The sequence below is a fragment of the Narcine bancroftii genome, chromosome 1 (assembly GCF_036971445.1).
Source record: "Narcine bancroftii isolate sNarBan1 chromosome 1, sNarBan1.hap1, whole genome shotgun sequence".
NCBI classification, from domain to species: domain Eukaryota; kingdom Metazoa; phylum Chordata; class Chondrichthyes; order Torpediniformes; family Narcinidae; genus Narcine; species Narcine bancroftii.
This window is the reverse complement of record NC_091469.1, coordinates 197,451,607-197,465,227: the sequence shown is the minus strand read 5'-3', so window position 1 is coordinate 197,465,227 and position 13,621 is coordinate 197,451,607. Positions and strand designations below refer to the sequence as shown.

Below are 13,621 nucleotides of genomic sequence, written 5' to 3'. Positions count from 1 at the left end.
TTTCAGCCACAGTTGTCAAAAACTCTCATGGAACATCAGTAAAAAATAACTATACAAAAATAGTCATTTGGTTCCCAAGACATCTGGCAGAGACAGAATTTGGTGAAATAGACTACCTCTAGATTTATACCACAATTACCCCAGCTCTTTTAGCTGTCAAACATACAATCTATTGTAAACATTATAGCCAATTCAGTTGTATAATGTGTAGATTAGGTTTCCTGACCTGGCATTCCATAATGCAATTATAGTATAAAAGAAAAGCAGGCTCATTGACAAGAGTTGTTTGAAAGGGCGAGGAAAGCTGCAAATTCCAGAATGATGACCATTTTTGTGCACAATTAAACAAACTGTATTCATTGACACAAGTATTTTGGAACTTAAATAACTTGCAGCATTTTTCAATGTGCCAGGATTTTTCTTGTCAATTCATATCATGCCTTTTCAATTATGTGACGTTATTGGGTATAAAAGCTGTAATTCCACAGTTAATCTTTTACAGAAACTGCTCACCAGTATTTAAATTGGACACAAAATACAATGTAGTCAAAGGTAAATGCTCTTTCATTTACTTTAACTTGAATTACTTCTAAATATGCTTATTTCATATTGAGAACAACATTCATAATTGTAAAAGATCTATTACCCATGAGATGCAAAATTGAACATTTAAAGTGTACATAAAGACAATTTAAGAACCAAATAAAAATTAAACATAGCATACAATGGAAAGAGAAAGAAGTGCAGACACTGTGATTGTAGTTTAATACACAAAGGCTGGATAACCTCAGTAGATCACACAGTGTACATGGGAAGCAAAGATGTACAGCAAATTCCCCATTATACAGAATTCAGGCAACCGGCAGGCAAAAGAAAATTGCGGAAAATAAATAGGTTAAAAATATGGGCATTTAAAATTGGCACCCCCTAGTGGTTAGTTCACCAATCATGCAAAATGCAATCTCAAGCAACTGGAAAACTCACTTATCCGGAATCTTCCCATCCTCATAGGTTTCAGATACTGGATGCTTTATTGTATAACCAACATTTTGGGCCTGAGCCCTGCATCAAGGTATGAGCAAAAAGCAGGTAGCACCTGAATAAAAAGGCAGGGAGAGGACAGGCACAGGCTGACAGGTATGTTTTTGTTGTGACAAGCCCAGAGGACCCCAAAAGCCAGTAGCAATAGAAATTCACCAAAACAAATGGTTACTTAAACAAAAGTAGTTTTTAATTTTCTTTAAACCAAAATAGGATCAAACTTTAACTTATTACTATTTAATTTAACTTCCTCCTAATTCTAAGCACCTGTGTATGTAATAGGTGTGTAAGTTCAGAAAAGTTTGTTGGTTCACAGTCCAATCTCACTTCTCACTCCTCCAAGTTCACTGGAATCAGGAAATTCTTATACACTGCACAGAATTTAATATTTATGAATCTTCACCAGGCTCTGGTGCTTAAAAGGTAAATGGTTACTGCTCAGGAAGGTTTTTGTTGGTTTTCATAGAGAGATTTGTTGTTTGTTGGACACAAACAGATTCTTTCCGATCAGCCACTTCAGTGCCTTGCCAAAGAAACTTGGTCCATCAGAGTTTTCCAGATGATAACCTCTTTCAGGTTATCTCAGGTGAAACATTATACAGTCAGCAATCTCCTCTTGATGGACAAGGGCTTTGAACAGGCTGAACTCAGAACTCACAAACAGTCTTCAAAATGGGGTTTTAAACAAGCTGCCAGCTTGTCATACTGCAGAAGCCAGTTTACTCTCTCTCTCGGCTTGTAAAACCACATGACCTTCTTGAAACAGCAAACTGCATTCAGACAGATTGCCACACCAGACCCAATCTTCTGAGTCTGTTCATCTGTTGCTTTTCAAAAAAACAATAATCTATTACTCCACAGCATGTCCAATTAACACCTATGTTAAGTCCTTCAGCAAAGCAGTTTGCATTGTCCTTACAAAGTACTGAGAGCCTGGACTGTCTGACTTGAGCAGAGCTCTGGCATTTTAAATGAGATCTGTGTTGTGAAATGTTTGTGTTTGTGACCTACACTAAAAAAACCCTGCAACTTATCTCCTTTAAAACAATTCTGTGATAGTACAGGATACTATCACCAATGTATATATTTGTATATAGTTACATATAGTAATAGTGATTGGCTGAGAGCCATAGCCACGCCTACTGGCAGGTCATAAAGGGCTGTTCCTAACCAGACCCAGGTCAGTCTGGACTGGTCGACCTCAATGTACTACACTCCAGTCTTTTGTTAATAAAAGCCTTGGTTTGAGTCAACGTCTTTGAGTCATTTGACGCACTACAATTTTATTAACAAAAGTTTCAACAGATGGCGCAAATGCTGTGACCAGAACGCTTCATTTATCCAGGATGTGACCTCCTACATGGCTCCCATGAAGGTGCTGAGGGGACTCTATGAGCGGCCTGTGAATAAGGTCTATGCCAGGCACATGCTGGTGACCAGGAGGCAGCAGCCCGGTGAGTCTTGCAGAGCCTACATCCAGGCACTGAGATTATTGGGTAGAGCTTGTGCATGCACTGACAAAACCATGCCCAGTATCATCGACGACCTCATCCAGGGCGCTTATGTGGCTGGGGTCTGATCCAATGAGGTGAGGCAATAATTACTGGAGCATGGGGGAAGACAGCCTGGTGAAGACCATTCAAATTGCTGAAACAATGGAGGCTGCAACCCTAAGCATGGACGCCTATACACAGAGCAGGGCCTCCTAATATGATGTGAGTAGAATGCATGCATTTAACCCAGCCTCCCGAAGCCCCATCAATGGACTCACCACTGCCACCACACTACCTGGCGCGGCACCGAAATGCAACTTCTGCAGGAGGGAGAAGCACAGTCGATCCCTGTGCCGTGTGAGGAAGGCCCAATGCCAGAAGTGCGGAAAGAATGGCTACTTCGCCACAGTCTGCCGGTCCAAAATGGCCACTGCCAAGCAAAGTGCCTCGTGCGAGGCCCAACCACCTTCCCCAAATTCAAATCACTTGCCCTCGGAACTCTCATCCAATGAGAGTGAGGCATCAATCACACGGCAATGCTTGACATCATAACGCAGACTCCATCCTCACCACAGCAACGCAATGCTCCACCCTTGCTGCTGTGACGCTGATCCCTGACGTGGATCCCCCCCCCACCACCTAATGGGACCTTCACGTCAGCAGACCCCAATGGACTGCCTGCATGACTGCCACCGCCGCCTACACCGACTAGGTCCCGGTACCGGAAGACCCCGTCAGCCCATCTGCACCACAAGTGTCACCGCCTCCTCAGCTTGCCGCTGACTCTGGCCGAACACTGCCACCTCTGCAACTCGCTGCCGACGGCCCGCCCACTCTGATGACATCACCGCATGAGCATAGCACACCAGGCCGAGGCCCCACGACATTCCACCCCTACTCCATTGACGCGATTATACACCGGATGCCCCCCCCCTCAGCGACGAGTGACATCATCATGCCAGCCTCCACAGTCACCAACACAGGCAGCAGCCCCACTCCCCGTATCGGTTGCTGCATCAGTGACATTAAACCAGGACCAGCTGCACCCCTTAGCTAAGGCCATGGAAACAATTAAGGTGAACAGCCAGTAATACTAACTGTCTTTTTGATTCAGGTTCGACGGAGAGCTTCATTCACCCGGACCTGGTCCAACGATGTACACTGGCAGTTCACCCGATGGACCAGAAGATCTCACTGGCCACAAGAGCCCACTCAACAGGCATCAAGGGGTATTGTGTGGTGACCTTGAAAGTTCAGGGCATCAAATTTACAGGGTTTAAGTTGCTGGTCCTATCTCAATTAGATGCACCTGAATTGTTGAGGTTGGATTTCCAATATCATTTTAAATTGGTGTCACTGAATAACGGGGGTCCCCGCTCTCCGTCTGCCAGCACTCCACCCCGGAGACCTCCTGCCAGCAACAGCCCACACCAGTTCCCATGCCCCGACGCTCCACTTGCAGTCTCTCCACCCTCTGGGTCGCTCCTTCAACACTCTTCGGCAACCTCACCCCTGGCTAGAAACAGATTACCACTAAAAGGCGGGAGTACAGCTTCGGGGACAGGAAATTTATTAAAATTGAAGTCATCATCGAACCCAGCGCAAGTCCCTGGAGGGAGCAGGTGGTAGTTGTGAAGAACAGGGAGAAGCTGTGGATGGTGGTTGACTACAGCCAAACAGTCAACCGCTTCACACTCTTGGATGCTTACCCTCTTCCATGAATCACAGAGATGGTGAATCAGATCATCCAATACTATGTGTTTTCTACCATCAACCTCCGATCAGCCTACCACCAGCTCCTGATCCACACGGAAGACCGCCCTTTCATGGCCTTCAAAGCGAACGGATGTTTGTATCAATTCCTCAGGGTCCTCTTTGGTGTCACAAATGGTGTCAAGGTCTTTCAGCGAGAGATGGACTGGAAGTTAGACCAGAATGACCTAACAGCTATATTCCTGTATCTGGACAATGCCACCATCTGTGGCCACGACCCGCAGGACCACAACACCAACCTTGAGAAATTCTTCCAAATCACTGAATCTGACCTACAATTTCAAGAAGTGTGTCTTCCAGACCACTCGTCTCACTATTCTAGGTTGTGAGGTGGAAAACGGGGTGGTAAAGCTAGATCCTGACCACATGCGCCCTCTCATGGACCTTCCACTGCCCCAAACCCAGAAGGCACTCAAACGCTGCCTGGAGATTTTTCCCTATTACACCCTATGGGTCCCACAGTATGCTGACAAGGCACAGCCACTAATTAAGTCCACCTCCTTCCATTTGTCAATGGAAGCCAGAGCAGCCTTCAACCGCATCAAGTTGGACATTGCCATGACCACTCTGCATGCCAGAGACAAATCCATACCCTTCCAGGTGGAGAGCGATGCGTCTGACTTTGCACTGGGAGCCACCTTAAACCAGGCCGGTAGGCCTGTCACCTTTTTTTCTAGGACTCTCCAGGGCCCAGAAAGCTGACACTCCTCTATTGAGAAGGAGGCCCAGGCCATCGAAGTCGTTGGGGACACTTCCTCACTGGTAGGCGCTTTACACTGCTAACCGACCAACGCGCGGTCTCATTTATGTTCAGTAGCAACCAGCGGGGTAAGATCAAAACCAAGATTCCCAGGTGGAGAATTGAACTCTCTATATTCAACTACGACATTCTGTACCGGCCTGGCAAACTCAATGACCCACCTGACACCCTTTCTTGTGGGACATGAGCCAGTGTACAACTAGACAGGCTGCAGAGACTCAATGAGGAGCTCTGTCACCCAGGGGTCACCAGGTTTGCCCACTTTGTAAAGGCCCGCAACCTACCTTATACAGTCAAGGAGATCTGCTCTATGACCTGAGGCTGTCCAGTATGCAATGAGTGCAAGCCCAACTTCTTCTGGCCCGAGAAGACCCACATCACTAAAGCCACCCGGCCCTTTGAAAGTCTTAGCGTGGACTTCAAGGGTCCCCTATTGTCGATGAACCATAACTCCTACATTCTCACAGTGATCAACGAGTACCCCCGCTTCCCGTTCGCTATTCCCTGCCCGGGCATGACCGCCTCCTCAGTCATAAATGCACTGCATGGCATCTTCACCATTTTCGGGTATCCCAGTTACATTCATAGTGACTGTGGGTCCTCGTTTATGAGTATGGAGCTGAGGCAGTATCTTCTGAAGCACAGTATTGTTTCGAGCAGGACCACTAGCTACAACCCGCGTGGTAATGGGCAGGTTGAAAGGGATAATGCAACCGTCTGCAAAGCGGTCATGTTTTCCCTCCGGTCCAAAGGCCTCCCCACCACTCGCTGGCAGGACGTCCTCCCAAACACCCTACACTCCATCAGGTCCCTGTTATGTACTGCCACCAACACTACCCCACATGAACATATGTTCTTGTTCCCACAGAAGTCAGAATTGGGAACGACCACACCGGCTTGGCTGACAGTCCCTGGACCTGTCCTGCTGAGATGTCATGCCCGCTACTCGAAAAACAACCCCCTAGTCGACCGGGTAATGCTGATGCATGCAAACCCGCACTACCCCTATATTGAGTACCCAGACGGGCAGGAGGACATGGTCTAACATTGTCATGTTCCAACCCCAACCTCCATCCAATCCTCCCCTAGGTTACATGCCGAGACAGCGGGACCAACAGCACCTCGCGGATGACAACGGCAGAAGATAAGACCAGCCCACAGCCAATGATGACCGTGAACTAGGCGAAACTGCACTCACACCCGGGGACCCCAGCGATGATACTCCGCCAGCTACCCCCATCCTGGTGCCAGGGGAATCATATCGGACATTCAGGCCTCCTGACCGTTACAGCCTGTGAACACTGCACGCTATACCCCCCCCCCCCGTTTTTTTTACTCACGCCGGGGTCAGTTCCTAAAGAACAGGTGAATGTAATAGTACAGAATACTATCACAAATGTATATATTTACATATAGTAATAGTGATTGGCTGAGAGCCTTAGCCACGCCTACTGGCAGATCATAAAGGGCTTCTCCTAACCAGACCCAGGTCAGTCTGGACTTTTCGACTTCTATGTACTATGCTCCAGTCTTTTGTTAATAAAAGCCTTGGTTTGAGTCAACAAGTCTTTGAGTCATTTGACGCGCTACAATATCTATATACAATATAAAATATAACAATCTGTCACACTGTAATTTAACAGAGTGCATCAGTCTTTAATTTCCCTCTGGTTCAGATACAGCCACAAGTTATCTAGTTTATTTGGCAGAGATTGCAAGTAAAAGTAAGTAAATTGTTGGGAGCTTGGGTCCGCAGGATTTCTCTTCGAGTCTTATATGAATGCAAGCACGCTTACCACACTTCTGCTTCCTTGCACACCATTTCTGATGGCCTCTTCCTGAGTTTCTGTGGAAGGCTCCAGCTTGGTATTTGGACTTTTTAACCTTAATTAAGTTGTATTTTCACAATACCTTCCTAATTGGGTCCTCTCAATTGGTAGACCTTCAGGTTTTGGTGTTCTTTTTACTGTGACAATGTTTCCCAATCATAGACAAGACCATTTTGAGTCACGACCCAACATCCACACAGAATGTATAGGCATGGCTCTGCTGGATCACATCCCATCACATCATTCTTTTCCCCATTGTATTAAATGTAGAAAAGTAGAGTTAAATATTTTATAATAGCACTTGTAATGTTGCCATAATGCTGTCAAGGTTGGAAGGTTCAACAAGATATCTTGGTTTTGAGAACAAAGCATAGAATGCATATGAATAAGAGCTGCAAAAATCAATTTCACCAAAGATTACAGCATTATCATTTATCTAAAACACATTATTTTGTTCACTGCTCTTTCCCTGACAGACATGAAGACGCATTGTTTAATTTTTCATTTTATTAACAATAGCTTGTCAAAACAGTGAGGAATTGCATGTCATCTGCCAAGCAATCTTGAAATAACTTCACAAGAATATATTGAAATGTTGCTCTAACATGTGAATTTTTGCATCTCTGCAATGTATCCAGTTACTGATCAAGTTTGCATGAAAACTCTGCTGAGAACATGAAATTATTCATCTTATTTTAGTATCAACTATCTATATTAAATAGTGAAATGCAGGAATCTGAATTAAGTAGTAAAATGCAGGAGTGACTGGCAAATTTAAAAGAAAACTGGTTTTATAAAAATACGGCAAAATATTTCTGTTGGACATGGGGAAAAAATTGAAAGCTTTAAGCTGACAAAATTTGGAAATAAAAATAGGGTATTTAGCAAGCTATCATTTTAGTTTTGCAAGAAATCTAAATTTGAATGTTTTCACATTAAAATTTTCTGTTAAAAGCAAGCTGGTTATATTTTAAAAACATGCTGCGAACAATTTACTTTAATCTTTAATACCAGTTTTATGTAATATGTTTCTAACACAAGATATTGAAATGTTTTTTCTTCAAACATAATGAAAGAACACTGCATCATATTTAATATATTCTGTGATCAGTTTATAAAAAATGCACGCATCATTACGATTTCCATGACAAAAAAAACTTCATTGGTTTGAACCCATATTCCATTCAAGAAATTTAATGTATTTAAAAAGAGAATCATTACTGTGTATGAAAATTATCTATTCGCCACAAATAATATTGTTTGCAACTTAAACTTGCAGAGACCTACAATGCTAGGTGTAACTTATTTATTAAGTACAGTAAATCCAAGTGACAACAATATTGAGAGTTAGGGAACATGTACATAATAAAGCAGGTTTTAAATCCTTTTGCTAATTTATAAACAAGCTTTGATGAATTCCACAATTTATCTTTGGTTTTAAGCACTGGAGGGGAATAACACTCAATATGAAAACTTTCAAACATGGTTTTTAAAATCATCCCCTTAAATCAGAGAATTCCTTCCAACTATTTCAAATACGATCCAGTCAATTCAACCAGTAACACACTCATGACCAAATCTAAATCTTTTTACATTTGCCTCAAATTTATCAGCACATATTCAAGAAAAAAACATTTTCAAATATCTATTAATACTATAATTTCTACATCTGCACTGCATTCTGCTTTTATAACTATTACATATTATGTATTCACTTTATCAAACAATTCCTATTCAATCAGTTTACTGATTAACTACCAATTAATTATGAAGAAATTGGTTAAAAAAATCACTTTTAAGTAGTTCTAGAATTTAGCAAATTGGTTCAGTTAAATCAATGAAGACGGTCACAAAGAATAAATTCAGATACTCCATGAACTACAAGGTTCTTTCTGATCTTTATCTGGAATCAACAAGATTCACTGAAACATATTATATCGCAAAATATAATTTCACTCAATGAGTGCTGGAAGATTGAAATGTCAAAGCAGCTTGAAATGGGATTACAAGTAATTACAGACCAGTTAATTTAATTTGGTCTGGTAAATTGATTAAATCAAATCAAAGATAGCAGAACCATAATATAAAAAGACATAAATTAAACAATGATCAAGTCTGCCTCATGTGATTGAATTGTTTGAGCTAACAAGTTGAGTTGATGAGGTCAGTGCATTTGCTGTCGACAAAACTTCAGCAAGACTTTGACAAGATCCCACTTGACAGGCAAGTTAAAACTTGAAGATACATAGGAGCCATACAAGGGTGGCATTCTAATCCAAAATTGATTCAGCAGCCAAAGGCAGAGTGCAATAACTAACAGATTTCTGTGATTGAAGAACAGTTGCTAATTAAAATCTACAATGTAGAAGAGGTTGTGACAAGAGTAATGGGATCCTTTATGATGTTTGCTGCCTTCTTGAGGCAGCATCTCATATTGATGGTCTTGGCAAGGCTTGCCACTTTCTGCAACTCTCTATGTTCCTCAACACTTGAGTTACCAAAACAGGTTGTGATGGAACCAGTCAGTATATGTTCCATAGCCTACCTGTGGAAGTTTGATAGGGTATTTCACGACATGCCAAATTCCCTCAGACTTGTTAGCACGCTTTGTTCACAGTTGCACTCCTGGGAACTTCTAAGTATTAAACCTCTCCACTGCCAACCTGCCCTCAGCCTCCCCATCCTGAAGTCCATGATAAGCTTCTTGATCTCAACATTAAAAGATAATTAGTTCAGGGATATAATCCTTCTTCCTTTCCTATCCCTTGACATCAAAATTCTCTTCAAAAGTCTTCTATTCAACCAAGCAAAATTTCACCCTTATATAACAGGTTAGATAATTTTTGTTACAGGCTTCTATCAGCATCAGTACTTACAAAATGAGAAGCTGCGTGGCACCGTCTCGGATATGGCAACCATCAACAGCTCAAGGTCATGAATTATTTGCAGAATTTCAATATAATAAAATTAAAGCAGTTTCCAGATACTTTATACTGCCAAGAAAACTTGAATTACGCTCTCACCAGATGTACTAAAAATGGAAGCAGCAAAGTGAGAGAGTCATGGTTCAGAAGCTTAAAAAAATACTATTAAGACTGAGAACAAGATGCCAACTGAGATGCCTTGGTCCAGATTTCAGCAGCAAGCACACAGACATTTATATTAAAAGGGGCTTGCACAAAAAAGGAGATTTATTTAGTAATAGGCCTGTCTATGTGGTCTATATTATCCTTAGCAAACCAACATCCAATCCGTGGTTCAGAATTTAGCTAATCAAGACGAATTAATACAGATGGCTAGGTCAATCACTCCAAAAATATAAGCAGACAAATTCTCAACAGTATAAAGTTATGGTCAAAAATCCCTTTTATTTGTTGGTCAGCTCCAGGATAGTTCTTGTGTTTAGCCAGTTTTAGAGATTTTGTTAAATTATATGCAGTCCAATAAGCCAACACTACTGCAAAGAATATGTTAACAGTATTGATTTCATGCAGCCACAGTGGGGGAAAAAGTGTATCCTACAAAACTGGAAATGTGAATTTCCTCCTTCATAGAAGCAATGGTTAAACAAGTTAACATCCTATAGAACATATGAAAAGATCTTGCGTAGTGTGAGGAGGAAAGCAATTGTGAACGTGAGAGAAATTTCTACCATACCAGGGATATGGGTGGGGGTGAGAGGGAGGGAGCACTTTGCTTGTTTGTTCGCTTGTATTTTTTTTTGCTTATGTGTATGTATATAAAACATATGACTATTTTGCTTCAATAAAAGTCTTTTTAAAAAAGCTTTGATTACAGATTTATTGTCAGAATATAAACATGACATCACATGGAACCCTAAGATTCTTTTTCCTGTGGGCGTGGAAGAATTAACACTTATTGGCAGTGCAAAAAAACTGTATTCAACAAACACCTGTAAGCAAATTTTAAAAATGTAAACAAAATGATTGTGCAATTGAGAGGAGGAAAAATAAATAAATAATGTGCAAAAATTAGCATCCTTAAATGAGTCCCTGATTAAGTTTGTTGTAGAGGAGTCTGATGGTGGAAGGGTCGCAGTTGCTTCTGAACTTGGTGGTGCGAGTCTTGTGACACCTCGACCTCTTTCCTGATGGCAGCAGTGAGCACAGAGCTTGTGCTGCTGGGAGGTGTGGATCCTTGATTATTGCTGCTGTTCTGCAGTAGCAGTGTTCCCCGTAGATGTCTCTATGGTGGGAGGTCCTAGGCTGTATCCACTACCTTTTGCAGGGCTTTGTGCTCAGGAGTATTGGTGTCCCCATATCAGACTATGATGCAGCTGGTCAGCATATTTTCCATCACAAATTTGCCAGGGTTTCTATGTCATACCAAACCTCCACAAACTCAAGTAGAGGTGCTAATGTGCTTTATTCATGATGCCATTAGTGTGTTGGGTCCAGGAAAGATCCTCCAAGATAGTGGCACCCAAGAAATTAAATTTGCTCAGCTCTCCACCTCTGATCCACTAATGATCACTGGATTGTACACATCTGGTTTTCCCTTCATGAAGTCAACAATCAGCTCCTTGGTTTTGGTGAAATTGAGTGTGAGGTTATTGTTGGTGCACCATCAGGTCATTCTCCCTCCAGTATGCTGACTCATCGCCTATTTTTATACAATCCACTACCATGGTATCATCAGTGAATTTGTAGATGGAGTTATTGTCGTACCAAGCCACACTTCATAGGTGTAAAGTGAGTAGAGCAGGAGGTTAAGAACGCAGCCCTATGGTGCTCTGGTACTGAAGAAGATTGTAGAGGAGATGTTCTTACCAATCCTCACTGATTGTGATCTGTAGGTGAGGAAATCAAGGATCTAATTTCACAGGGTTGAGTCCCATGTCTATTTCTTAACACAATTTGTGAAATGGAACAAGCTTGTGAAGATTTTAATCTGTCGACACTGTGGAAGATCAGAAAGTAAAACACAATAGGGGAAATTGGGTTAATCACTCCAACTTTGTTTTTTGTCAACAGGCATGAGGAAAACTCGTTCCATGGCTACTATTAACAAGGACGCATACAGCAAAATTCTCAGTAAAGCAAAAAAAGCTTGTGAATGGCTATAATTGTACTGAACACAAGGATGGTGTAACACAAGGTACCTTAATAATATGAATGTCCTTATCACTGCACTCCCTGAAAGTGGACCTGGTTCTACTCCCAATCTACCCGCAAAGCCAACACCTGCAAATTTCTAAATCTGCCAAGGTGAGTTCGGATTCCAAATTATTACATCTTGTAAAACTCTAATTCTTGCTGACTCTGAATAGCCTCATTTGTTTAAACTCTGTTCTCTTCCAGGTAGCAAACAACCTGACCGATAATTATATTGCTTATACTTCCATTTCACTCAGAATTTGGGCTTCTCGGGATTTGGTCCGCTCGTTATTCACTGCGATTCTAAAGAATTTTGCCAAAGTGCACATTTTATGTTCGAAGACTGAAGGGACTCGGTAATTTCAAGGGATACCTAAAATAACGCCAAGCCGCACTTCTTGGCTGAAAGAAGCACATGAAGAAATTGATCAAGTTTTCAAATGACCTTATCGTGTCTGTTTACAGTTGAGTAATGTCGAGATTGAGACAAATTGATAAAATTGTACAAACTGTCAATAGCTTTCTAAAATTTCTATGCATGTAAATGTAAAATTTGAACAGGTATGGATTTCTTCACATAACTAATTTAACTTCCTGCAACTATCAATGTAACAATACAATGGAGTTCATTATGTTGAAGGGAAACATGCAAGTCAACTCATGCTTGAATTGGAGAGTTGAAGATAATCAATGTTGAGAGGTGCTGGTTGAAGTGCAAATAAAAGAGACTTTAAGATAATTATCCTGGACATCTGAGAAAGAAAAGTCCGTAAACTATACAATGAATATTCAATAGCCTGTCAAAGAAATAGTTAAAAACTGAAACATTTTAAATATGTTTTAAAGATGGCAGATCTGCATTCATCAGGAAAAGGGTCATTGTGCCTCTGAATAGAAAGCATAAATGAGTGAATGGAGAGTTCAGAATAATTCTTCAGCAGAGATGGGTATTAGAACATGGGTTTGCTTTGCTCTCAATGATTATTGAGATAGTTGGTATAACCATTCTAAAAAGATTGCATGGGCATATTGTTACGAGCCCAGAAGACCCCAAAACCCAGCAGCAATAGATATTCACCAAGACCAATGGTTACTTAAACTAAAGTTGTTTTTAATTATCTTTAAATATGAAAACTGAGTCACACTTTAACTTATCACTATTGACTTAACTATCCTAACTTAACCCCCTTCTCATTCTAAACGCACGTGCATGTAATGTGTAAGTTCAGAAAAGTTCTTTGATTCACAGTCCAATCTCACTTCTCATTCCTCCAAGTTTACTGGTTGCAGGCAATTCTTATACAGTGCACGGAATTTAACATTTATGAAATTCACCAGGCTTTGGTGCTTGAAGAGTAAATGGTTACCGCTCAAGAAGGTTATTGTCAGTTTTCAGAGAAATTTGTTGTTCCATGACACCCACAACTGATTCCTTTTTAATCAGCCACTTCAGTGTCTTGCCAAAGAAACTTTCCCCCTCAAGGCTCTTCAGGTGATAACCTCTTTCTTTCAGATCATCAGAGTGCCTTCTTGTTTCTCTTATTTCAAGTGAAACATTAGACAGTCAGTCCTCTCTTCTTGCATGAACCACAAGAGCTTTGACCAAGC

The 13,621-nt window shown here is 41.4% G+C and overlaps 1 protein-coding gene and 1 long non-coding RNA gene across 12 annotated transcripts in view; one reads left to right on the top strand and one right to left on the bottom strand.

The window, feature by feature from the left end:
- The window catches only part of LOC138737164 (uncharacterized), a 63,002-nt gene extending 50,515 nt beyond the window's left edge, over window positions 1-12,487 (top strand). Inside the window, exons 2-3 of the long non-coding RNA XR_011340793.1 lie at window positions 11,891-12,124; window positions 12,218-12,487. This is a non-coding gene — a long non-coding RNA (uncharacterized lncRNA). The remainder of the gene's footprint in view (window positions 1-11,890; window positions 12,125-12,217) is intronic.
- Window positions 1-13,621, bottom strand: part of LOC138737104 (disabled homolog 2-interacting protein-like) — a 592,760-nt gene that overhangs the window by 368,049 nt on the left and 211,090 nt on the right. The window lies entirely within an intron of this gene.